The sequence below is a fragment of the Oncorhynchus tshawytscha genome, linkage group LG07 (assembly GCF_018296145.1).
Source record: "Oncorhynchus tshawytscha isolate Ot180627B linkage group LG07, Otsh_v2.0, whole genome shotgun sequence".
Taxonomy (NCBI): domain Eukaryota; kingdom Metazoa; phylum Chordata; class Actinopteri; order Salmoniformes; family Salmonidae; genus Oncorhynchus; species Oncorhynchus tshawytscha.
This window is the reverse complement of record NC_056435.1, coordinates 24768571-24778339: the sequence shown is the minus strand read 5'-3', so window position 1 is coordinate 24778339 and position 9769 is coordinate 24768571.

Genomic DNA, 9769 nt, shown 5'->3' with positions numbered 1-9769 from the left:
TCTGTACAGGTTAAGTGAAATTTCATGGGGAAATAGACTACGTCAGTTTGAAAAATGATTCAGTTGGTTAGAAAATGATACTTGAAAATAGTTATTTTGATGTAAAAAAAAATGCAGTTGTCATCTTTACTTGAATGTAGTTAGTACTTTACTCTACTTCACATGTCCAACCATCTTGGGAAATGAATTCAACATAGATATTACACTGAACAAAAATATAAACGTAACATGTAAAGGCCCATGTTTCATTAGCCAAAATAAAATATCCCAGAAATGTTCCAAACATACAAAAAGCTTTCTCAAAAGAATTTGGCACATCATTTGTGCCAAAATATTTTATCCCACTTTGTAACACAACAACATTTGTGCTAAAACGTTGACACACTAAAATGTGTGCAATTGTTTTGGGAGAAATAAGCTTTTTGTGATTATGGAACATTACTGGGATCTTTTAGTGTGTGTTTTACCCCTGTTTTAGTGATCATTTCTACTTTGCCAAGATAATCCATCCACCTGACAGGTGTGGCATATCAAGAAGCTGATTAAACAGCATGATCATTACACATGTGCACCTTGTGCTGTGACAATAAAAGTCCACTCTAAAATGGACAGTTTTGTCGCACAACACAATGCCACAGATGTCTCAAGTTTTGAAGGAGCATGGAATTGGCATGCTGACTGCAGGAATGTCCATCAGAGCTGTAGTCAGAGAATTTAATGTTAATTTCTCTACCATAAGCCACCTCAAGTCGTTTTAGAGAATTTGACAGTACGCCCATCGTGACATGGGTTATGGTATGGGCAGGCATAAACTACGGACAATGAACACAATTGTCTTTTATCAGTGGCAATTGAAATGCACAGAGATACCTTGATGAGATCCTGAGGCCCATTGTCGTACCATTCATCACCATGTTTCAGCATGATAATGCATGTCGCAATGAATCTGTGTTGCTGACAAAAGGCAACACTATACCTTAAAGATGCAGTCTGGGATCTTAAGCACAAACAATGTGTAACATATTCTATGAATTGGATTAGTATCATATCATACGAATTGCAACAAAAAAAAGCAGATAGTGACATATCATACAAAATGGATGACGTAGTACACAATTGGATGACGTAGTACACACAAAACGGGGAACCGTTTTGGCTCGTGAGCACCACTTTCAAAACTACTGTCTGAAATTATACAAAAGTTCTGGAGCATCACTTTAATGACTGTACAATCTTCAGTGGATTAAGCTGTTTGTGCTGATACTGAGGATGCATCCTGTTTCCTTTCACAAAACCACTGAGGAATGTGTGTCATTTTCACATTTGTTTTATTTTACCTTTATTTAACCAGGCAAGTCAGTTAAGAACAAATTCTTATTTTCAATGACGGCCTAGGAACAGTGGGTTAACTGCCTGTTCAGGGGCAGATCAACAGATTTGTACCTTGTCAGCTCGGGGGTTTGAGCTTTCAACCTTCTGGTTACTAGTCCAACGCTCTAACCACTAGGCTACCCTGCCGCCCCACATTAATTATTACTTCCCTTCACTTGCTGGCATCAATATCTTAGGTGCCACCTACTGCTGACTGTGTATATTGGAGGTGTTGGGCGGAAAAAGCAAAAGACAAATTCTTCTTTTTCTTCTTCTTCTTCTTCTTCTCCTGGGACCTGGACCCGTATTCATAAAGTGTCTCGGAATAGGAGTGCTGCTCTAGTATCGGTTTCACCTTTTAAATCAAAATGAATAAGATAACAAGGAGAAGGGGGGACGTGATTCTAGAACATCACTCCTACTCTGAGACGCTTTATGAATACGGTGCCTGATCAGAAAAAAAAGAGGTGGCCCTAATCCCGCCAATTATAATGTAAAGAAAGTGAATGACGACAGGTGGACTAATGTAGAAATCTTCCCCTTTGGCAATACATTATGCATTCTCCCCCAAATGATAGTAGAGTATAGCTATTTCCCCCATTCATAATGTTGTATTTGCACTGTAAACCATTAATGAATAGTTATCAGGATTACCAGATGTTAAAAAAATGCAACAATGCTGCTCCCTTAGCTTTGGGGCTTTTGTGTTTAAGGAACAATAGGGTAACAGGACATCATTTGTTTTCATGTGTGAAAAAACCTGTGGGAAAGGGTTTGGTATATGAAGCTTGCATCCATTCTATATATATACACTACACATATCGACACAGAAGATAAACAGCTCAAATGAAAAAATCTAGTGAATGATCTCTAATCAACTGTGCCTTTTCATCCATAAGAGTTCATTTTCTTTTTTTCTTTTTTAAATAACGAGAGCGTGAGTTAGATATCATTACACATGCAGTGTTTGAATGGAGTAATTGTGAGATTGGGAGAGGGAGTGCTGCTAGCTGAGTCACAGGATAGACACGGGGCCTTTAAAGAGACTGATCCTGGCGTGTGTTTACTGTTAAACAGACACACCAATACAAACCACACTAACCCTGCTATTTTACATCTGCAATAATCACAGGAATCACGAAAGACGGCCTCCTCTCTCTGGACCTGTCATAATGGACCCAAGGCTGGTGTGTGTGTGTGTGTGTGTGTGTGTGTGTGTGTGTGTGTGTGTGTGAGCACATGTGTGGCTTATTGAATCATGAAGCAGTTAAGTGTGTGAATGAAGACTATTGGAATACTATACAGTATATCCAGACTGAACTTGCCTGCAAAAATGAGGAAATATCACGCATTGGAGCTACACTTTAAATTGGCAAATAATCCTAACCACATTCATTCAACATTACCACAATGAGTCAAATGCCATAAAAAAAAAGAATCTCAGTTGAGCTGAGTGGTACAGGCATCACTCTCTTCTGTTTGTTTTTGGATTTGCCGACATCCCATATGAAAAAATTTGCATGGCAGTTACTTGAACCATGGGAAGAAAAGATGTTGCTCTTAAAGCGTTTAGAAAACTTTGCTTTAGAATAACGTTCTCATGGTTGAGGCAAGTATTTTGGAGAGTTAAGAATTCATCAAGTTGTCACAGTTCCAATTTACAAACGTGAACCTTGATGTTATTTAACACACTGTAACCTCCCTCTGTGACTTACAGGGTTGGAGCCGGTGTTTTTGGCATGAATAATACATTCAGTTACGGGTTGATGGACTGTTCTGGCTCCTTGACTTATTTTACAGTGCCTTGCGAAAGTATTCGGCCCCCTTGAACTTTGCGACCTTTTGCCACATTTCAGGCTTCAAACATAAAGATATAAAACTGTATTTTTTTGTGAAGAATCAACAACAAGTGGGACACAATCATGAAGTGGAACGACATTTATTGGATATTTCAAACTTTTTTAACAAATCAAAAACTGAAAAATTGGGCGTGCAAAATTATTCAGCCCCTTTACTTTCAGTGCAGCAAACTCTCTCCAGAAGTTCAGTGAGGATCTCTGAATGATCCAATGTTGACCTAAATGACTAATGATGATAAATACAATCCACCTGTGTGTAATCAAGTCTCCGTATAAATGCACCTGCACTGTGATAGTCTCAGAGGTCCGTTAAAAGCGCAGAGAGCATTTCATATCCAATGCTTATTTGCCAAAACTGTCCATGAATGGCTGCAAAAAATACATAGCCTCGTATAGTTCACTTTCAAAAGGCACAATTAGGCATATCAGATTTCAAATATGTGATTACAACGGCAAAATTGGGAAGAAGTGGAATAATAAAATAACTGTGGGGAATAACAGTAGTTTTCTTGCTGCCAAGCACAGTAGCAACCCTATATTTTAGCCCATTGTTAAGAATGAGAGTTGTTCCTCTGTTCAAATTAAATAAAGTAAATAGATAACAAAATCTCCTGAAGGAAAGATTATCTACATCTCCCCCTATACCCTAACCAAATGAATGTATTGTCCCCTCTCTAGAATCAAATGTACAAATGTACAATTGTGGGTTCGTAACCTGAAATTATTTGACATAGTTACAAATCAGGTCACACTACCAAACTTCCCTGCTAAAACATACTGTAGGTCTGTCTGCTGCCTTTTCGTTGTCACAGCCTAAATGCCAATCACCAAACAAGGGGACTAACACAAGTGGGGATTAAATAGACTTTAGTAAATGCTGTCAAAAAAAGATGCTTTCTGCATCAGGGATAGGGAGTAACAGCAACCTAATTTTGTTGACAACATTGTACAGTAAACTGTGCTGCTACGGTGTTATCTTTCTAGAACGCCTTCTCTCTCCATTCATCTCCACTCTCATCTTGAGGTGCGTAAAAAAGGTGCACCCAATCCAGTTGATCCCTTACATAACTAGACCAATCATAGGTGTCACAGTGCAGCAATTCAGTGTTGTGGCAAGACATGACAAAGACAGAGGTTTAAATGCAGGGGCAAGATGCTCCGATTTCAAAATGATTTGCTGCACAGGTGAAAAGTGAATGCACTGACGATACAACGGACTAATTAAAAACGTAAAAGCAGGGCTTTTCAATGTCTGAGATGTAAGAGGTGTACAGCGAGAAGAGGGTGAAATACGTGTGTCTCAAAGCCAATGCGTGAGAGTTGGCAGCTCTGAAGGCATAAAGGTGGAAAACACTCCCAAGAAATGTTTTTCTTATGAAATATTATTTTCGGGTTTCTGTACACAGAGGACGCAAGATGAAATGACCACAGAGAACATGTGTTTATCTTTGTGTTAAAGTAAAAAAAAAAATATTGTTTAACATTGTACAAGCATGTGTCACGTTCTGACCTTAGTTCCTTTGTTTTGTCTTTGTTTTAGTATGGTCAGGGCGTGAGTTGGGGTGTGCAGTCTATGTTGGTTTCTGTGTTCGGCCTAGTATGGTTCTCAATCAGAGGCAGGTGTCGTTAATTGTCTCTGATTGAGAATCATACTTAGGTAGCCTTTTTCCACCTGTGTTTCATGGGTGTTTATTTTCTGTCTTTGTGTATGACAGGACTGTTTCGGTTTTCGTTTATTCACGTTTATTGTTTTGTTCCAGTGTTCTATTCAGTTTTGATTCATTAAATATTACATCATGAACACTTACCACTCTGCAAATTGGTCCTCCGATCCTTCTCGCTACTCCTCCTCAGAAGAGGAGGACGAGATCCGTTACAGCATGCTTTCTTCAAGGACAAACATCATCCATGTTTAACCTCTGACTTCCATGCAACACAATGCACTTTCCTCCAAATAATAAAAGCAACCATCCACTTCACTGCCTTGACCTCCTTGTTGAACCAATGCCTATCTTTGATCTGATATTTGCTCTTGAGCCATTTCCTTAGTGTTTGGAACAACAGCTGTGAAGTGTGTCAAGCCGTCAGCCTGTAAATGGACATTGCATTACATGGACAAGCCCTATCCTGCAAACATACGACCAAAGTGTGCACGCACTGGCGGATGGAAGGCCATCAACCAGTTGTTTACACATGACGTAGCAATTCAGAAGCATGGAGGCCAATACATTTTCTGAAGTGTAAATACACTAAGAGTGGTTGGTGATAAGTTGAATGAAATTCTAGTGCAAGTTGTTAGCTTGTCCTTTATGAGGTCTTCAGGGGGACCCACGCCCAGACTGATGTTGTCTCTTGAGCTGTTATCACTGAGGCTTACCGAGCTCTCTACCAACCATATGCCATATGCTAGTACATGCCCGCCGCCTTGTTTCATCGTGTCCCTGTTGTGTTAATGAGGGAACTGTAGGCCTACATTGGCGTCCAGCATGCAGAACCCATAACGCACACTGACTTCAGGGTCATAAACAAAATCAAGGCTTTTCTGAGATTTCAATTCATATTGCTTTTGTTTTAGGTGAACTGGGATGTAATTATTCACCTCTTTATAGACGATTTAGAAAGAATACCTTTACTTTAACACACACACACAAAGACCATGTTGCAACGTGCAGGGCCAGCCCACCCTTTAGGCAGGAATAGGCAGTCGCCTAGGGCAACAGATTGACAAGGGCGGAATTTCCCAAGCTAACCTTTTGTTTTTGGTGAACTGTGATTTAATCATTCGCCTCTTATTTTTCTTTTTTTTTTCTTTTTGTATTTTACCTCCCTTTTTCTCCCCAATTTTGATCTTGTCTCATTGCTGCAACTCTCCAACGGGCTCGGGAGAGATGAAGGTGGAGTCATCCGTCCTCTGAAACATGACCCACCTAATGTTGCACCTTAACACACGCCAGCTTAACCCGGAAGCCAGCTGCACCAATGTGTCGGAGGAAACACCATTCGACTGCCGACCAAGGTCAGCCTGCAGGCACCCAGTCCGCCACAAGGAGTTGCTAGAGAACAATGAGCCAAAAAAATGTAGCTTATAATAGTGAACCTTTTTTGTGGAATACCCATAAGGCAATTCTAGGTCTTGTGGCATATTTTGGTTAAACTATCCCCAATTCAATGGAATTGCAACCCTCTGCATGCACAGTGCATTCTTCCATCACATGTGCAGTGTACTCTTCCATCACATGTACAGCTGATTCTCAAGATCTTGCACACTAATGAGATTATATTGAGCCCACACTACTACACTGTCTGAGCCAAGGATTACATGCTTTCTGGAAAGTTTTGATTACAATACTTGGTGACATGAATATATTTTATTTGACATGCATGATTTTTTGTTAACTAGTAAATAGTAGCCTACCGCAAAGTGTGTTTAAATTATTTCTAACTTGTCAACAATTTCTGCTAGTTAGTTTTTGCTACCATGTTTGAGCTTACGTGAGCCTGCTAACTGAGTGTTAATTCACCTGTTTCCATACATGTTTCATTTTAAAACATTTATCTTACAAAGGAGTTGTTTAATCTAACTGCTTAACTATTTATCTGTACATGTTATTTTTTTATATTTTTTTTTACTAATTTCTTTCTAATCTTTACAGGAAAATGCCATGGGCACTATCTGATGTGTGGAGACATTTCACTGCAGCTAATGTAGAAGGAAAAGCTGTGTACATTTGCAAATACTGTGCCAAATCATATGTGAAGAATGCTACAAAGATGCAGAATCATCTGGCCAAATGCATAAAGTTCCCTCAGCGCTCACAACAAGCAACCTCTGACAAAAGTCCCTCTACTTCTATTCGAGGTGAAAATGATTAAACAGACACCTTATCGATAGCAACAGCTCATGGTCCTCCTGGATCCCACGTTTTTTTTGACTCAAGGGAGGAACGTCGTCAGAGAAATGCTGATAAATGACTTTCTCAAGCTGTGTATGCAACTGTTCAACTCTGATGCTCACAGGCAATGTCTATTGGAAGAGATTTCTGAATGTTCTTCACCCAGCATAGACCCCTCCAACCAGACATGCTTTATCTACTAATTTGCTGGATGCAGAGTTAAAGTGAAGGTCAAGCAAATCATAGAGAAAGCAGACTGTATTGCAATCATCTCTGATGGGTGGTTGAATGTTCGTGGGCAAGGAATAATTAACAACATCATCTCCACCCCTCAACCAGTATTCTACAAGAGCACAGACAAAATGGACAACATACACACCGGTCTCTACATTGCAGATGAGCTGAATACAGTCATCAATAACCTTGGACCACAGAAGGTATTTGCACTGGTGACAGACAATGCTGCGAACATGAAGGCTGCTTGGTCTAAAGTGGAGAAGTCCTACCCTCACATCACACCCATTGGCTGTGCTGCTCATGCATTGAATCTTCTCCTCAAGGATATCATGGCACTGAAAACAATAGATACACTCTACAAGAGAGCCAAGGAAATGGTTAGGTATGTGAAGGGTCATCAAGTTATAGCAGCAATCTACCTCACCAACCAGAATGAGAAGAATAAGAGCACCACATTGAAGCTGCCCTTGCAAAACCCATTGGGTGGTGTTGTCATCATGTTTGACAGTCTCCTGGAGGGGAAGGAGTCTCTCCAAGAAATGGCCATATCACAGTCTGCCGATATGGACAGCCCCATCAAGAGGATCCTCCTGGATGATGTATTTTGGGAGAGAGTGGTGTCGTGTCTTTACTATCATTAACTGAAGACTGATAGTTTTTTATCAAAGATTCTCTGTAATTAGTTCTTACGCGATTAGACTGATGAATCATGTAACCGTAATTACTAGGAAGTCGGGGCACCAAGGAAAAATATTCAGATTACAAAGTCATAATTTCCTGAAATAACTTTTCAGATATTTTATCTGATCAATTAGTCTTCGAATTAATGAATTATTTACTTTACCTCACGTTAGTCTCATTCCAAACGTCGTAAATTGTTGGTTATCTGCACGAACCCAGTCTTCACTATGAGTCATCCATACATCAATTGTCTTAAATCATTTATTTATTACTTACTAAGTAATTCACAGAAATGCATAAACAAACAAACAAACAAGGTAAATGTGGTTACATGAAACGATAGGAGAATGTGCCCTAGTGGGCTAAACCGGCATGGCGGCTTGTTAGACAAAAGGGGAAGTGGGGGTCGACTAAGAAGTCACTACAGAGTGATAATTATAACAATTGAAATGCTAATCCTTTGCACATGAACGCTCACTCATTCGGGAACAATTGCAATCAATATATATATTTACGCTCAGTGTGTCGTCTTGATCGCTGGTGAAAAGTTCATTTATTTTGTAGAATTGTCCGTCTCTCTCCCTCTCTCTCTCGGTTGTGGTTAGAGGGGATAGTTCAGAGTGACATTTGTTATAGAATGGATGGTTCGGCGGTTGTCGTTCTTCGCGTTCAATGATGCCGAATTCCTAGCTGCAGACTAGTAATTAATATCAAAGACTTGTTCTTATTCTGTCGGTATCAATCGTCTAAGAGTTTAACCACGTGGTATGGTTAAAAGATTCAGCAATGGTCTGCAACCTTTTTGTCCTCCCTTGATTGAGAGAATCATGGTCTGCAACCTTTAGCATCTCGTAATTGAGGTAAGCTCGGTCTGCTGATCGAAAACCCGAGTGGGGTTTTTATTTGGAATGGCAGAAAAGGCTGTCCCAGGATGTCTGACCCTAACTGGGCTCAGGGGCGGTCCTCTGATTTAGTTCAAATCCAATTCCCTTTTTGAGTTTTCCTTCATTAAACAGTCCAAAATCACATTGTAAAATTGTGTAAACAGTATCATACTCACTCATTCATCTTATACAACAATTACATGTAAACCTCATATCTGGGGCTATTATATAAACAGCGTTATGGTAATGTGGCCACACCGTCTCCCATGAGCTTCCCCAAGTTGTGACAAACGGACCAGTTTGTAGCTGGATTCTTTTATACTTTCTTTTATACTTTCTCTGGAACTTTCTCCGGAACATGAAATTTGTTCGTACCTCAAGTTCTGTGAGGTGGAAGGATTTCATTTGTTCTCCATGAAAATCTACTCTCTCTATACTGTGTGTCCATGAGGAGATCCTCAGGATTTTACGACCTCTCTGACCACAGCAACCTAGTTGAAGGAGGCAAGGGGGAGGCAGGGAGAGGGTGATGGGGCTTACTATACCCAAAGAGGCCAATGTCATGACAGTGGTAAGTAGCCTGAAACCTATAGCAGTAGCCGTTGCACGGATTGATGGAGACAATGCCATCCTGTCTGATGTTTAGACTCGGCATGTAGATGTAAGAGAAGAAATCCGTACTGCCCTGCCCACTTCACTGTTGCTTGTTGAAGGAATTCTAAATTCCTCTGTTTTAATTCCAAATCAAAATTAAACACTCTGTCAATGCATTAAGGGTTTGTAAGACCCTATATTTTATAAGAATGGACAGAGCCCCGGTCTTAAAAGTCAGGTAACAGCCTTT